This window comes from Gadus morhua, chromosome 1, assembly GCF_902167405.1.
Source record: "Gadus morhua chromosome 1, gadMor3.0, whole genome shotgun sequence".
NCBI lineage: Eukaryota > Metazoa > Chordata > Actinopteri > Gadiformes > Gadidae > Gadus > Gadus morhua.
In genome coordinates, this window is record NC_044048.1 from 14,696,784 (window position 1) to 14,699,283 (window position 2,500).

At 44.9% G+C, this 2,500-nt stretch overlaps 2 protein-coding genes across 4 annotated transcripts in view; both read right to left on the reverse strand.

The window, feature by feature from the left end:
• tnni1a (troponin I type 1a (skeletal, slow)) overlaps positions 1–539 on the reverse strand; it is a 10,886-nt gene extending 10,347 nt beyond the window's left edge. Inside the window, exon 1 of one of the 2 annotated variants that reach the window (XM_030357490.1) lies at positions 1–539. This exon is cut by the window's left edge and continues 1,577 nt beyond it. The gene's annotated coding sequence lies outside the window, so the exon portion shown is untranslated. The other variant, XM_030357483.1, reaches the window with a different exon arrangement.
• Positions 540–2,427: 1,888 nt separating this feature from the next.
• phlda3 (pleckstrin homology-like domain, family A, member 3) overlaps positions 2,428–2,500 on the reverse strand; it is a 2,231-nt gene continuing 2,158 nt past the window's right edge. For both annotated transcript variants that reach the window (XM_030357493.1, XM_030357492.1), the window contains exon 2: positions 2,428–2,500. This exon is cut by the window's right edge. The gene's annotated coding sequence lies outside the window, so the exon portion shown is untranslated.

Here is a 2,500-nt window from a genome sequence, read left to right on the forward strand (position 1 = left end):
TAAGGTTTGGAAGGTATATGTAAATATGGAGGTGATCTTGTGATTTTTTAGAGGGCACTAAAGCATAAACCCTTGGTATTCAGGTCCCAGGAGAGAGGCAGCAGAGACCAGGAGGGCGGTTAAACACCCACATGTCAGACCGCAGGTAAACATGTGAGAGAAACCCTGGGAAACGTCTCTGCTTAGTACGACTTTAACAACGGAAACTCTCTTAACTGAAGAATGTAAAAAGGTCCAGAGCGCCCGGCCCAGGCTATATCCCTCTAGGGGAACACATAAACGATCGGCCAACATGCCATTTGACCCGTTCCCCTTCTCCTTTACTCCTCGCTCATTGTGTGTCGGACACGCTGTGATCAACGAAAAACAAGCAAATGTCCCGTTTAACATGATTGAGTAAAGTGAGCGGACACGTCTGGGTGAAACAGTAGGGCAAGAAAGAAAGTTCGGGCAAAAGTAAGAATGGCATAAAAAATTAACGTAAGAAGGTAAGAAGGGAAGAAAGAAAGATAGAAAGAAAGAAAGAAAGAAAGAAAGAAAGAAAGAAAGAAAGAAAGAAAGAAAGAAAGAAAGAAAGAAAGAAAGAAAGAAAGAAAGAAAGAAAGAAAGAAAGAAAGAAAGAAAGAAAGAAAGAAAGGAGAAGAAAAGAAGGGAAGAACTGGAGAAAGAAATAAAGGAAGGAAGGGAGAAAGAAGGGAAGAAGGAAAGAAAGAAAGAAGGGGATAATGAAAGACAGAAAGAAATGGAAGGAAGAAGGAAGGAAGGCCGGCTGGATGGATAGATAGCTACGGAGGTGTTCGGCACTAGGGATGAAGGGTCTGGTTATAACAGAGGAACCAGTCATTTAACCAATCACATATTCGTGTCATGTCGATCTTGGGGAGACACACTACTGCTATTTATCCAAAATGGCCGTCCACATTGATTGGCTCAGATGGAAGCAGGAGTCGTCCAGATCCGAGTGTCCGCGGGGTCCTAGAGGGTAGGACAGAGGATGGAAGAGAAGGAGGGAATTTACATAAACAAGATACCTGTGAGGGCACCTCAAATCAAACCATATCAGGCAAATAAAATGTGATAGTCTGTGCTACACAGTCCCAAAAAGCATTTGTGTGATACACTCATTTAAATAATAAGAACTGTCTCTCAAATCGTCCGTGAAGATGTCAAGGGCCATGGCCTTATATGACGAGGATGGCGTCTGTGTGTGCGCCTACTGAGAAGAAGCAGAGATCCTGCTCTGAGGTCACTGTGTTTGGACAGTGCATTCCATAAGGTGTACAAACCCAGACCTTTTCCTCTGCCCACAAGACCCACACACACGCATATACATATTGCACGCACAGACACTCTCACACACACACACACACACACGACCACACACGCACGACCACACACACACACAACCTACAACACTAACAGCCATTGTCAGACACTGATCATGGTTTAAGTAAAGATTATACCCCACTAAAAAAAGGAACAAAAATAATAAACCCAAGCGTTGTGGATCCCCTTCCTCTGAAGGTGGAATAGCTGTTGTCTGGGCCTTTGTACGCCCAGAGCTCCCATTACGGTGCTGACTCACAGGCCAGCGGGGGTTTTCCACCGCTCCCGGAGCTAAGTCCGTACAATCCACTCTTTATTCTCTACCAGTTGCCCCTTCTGCAGAACACACACACACACAAGCACACAGACTCAACCACACAACAGTTTCTGTTTTTACATACAAACCCCACGTGCACAGGGTAATATTCATACATGAACGCACGCACACACACACACACACACACACACACACACACACACACACACACACACACACACACACGCACACACACACACACACACACACCTATTACTGGACACACAGACACACACACACACACGCAAACACACATTCTGACAGACAGCAGCACACACTGATACACACAGTTCTGTTTACATAAAACAGTTCATACATGAACACAAAAAGACACACAAACCGCCCACGCATGTGTTCTAACATAATTGAATAATTGGATTAGTGGGCTGACCTCGTGCACGTGGGTGGGTGTTTGTGCCTGGGGCCCCGTGGTGCTTTTCATTAAGAGCCCCAAACAGTCCCCGAGAAGATCAGAAAGCACAAGCAGCCATCCTGACTCCAGCACAGCACCCTGTCCACGGTGTTTACTCTGCCTATCCTCCAGCAGTCATAATAACAAGGTTACAACCATAATTGGAACCAGATGAGGCCCGCCATTTTCTCTTACTGCCCTACGCCACAGTCGCTCATTGTCGGAGGCTGAACGAGACCTGAGCCGTTGTAGTGGTTTGTGAACTGCTCTCTCCTCTCTCCGTCCTATTTTGCTCATCTCTCTCTATGTCTTTATGTTTACTCTGTGTTTATTGACTCCACCCCGAGAAAAATCAAAACCAGGCCTGAAAAAGTGACGCTTTCATAATATATATTTTTATTAGAATATAATACTGGTTTGTGTATTTTTTTTTATCAAATATTGGA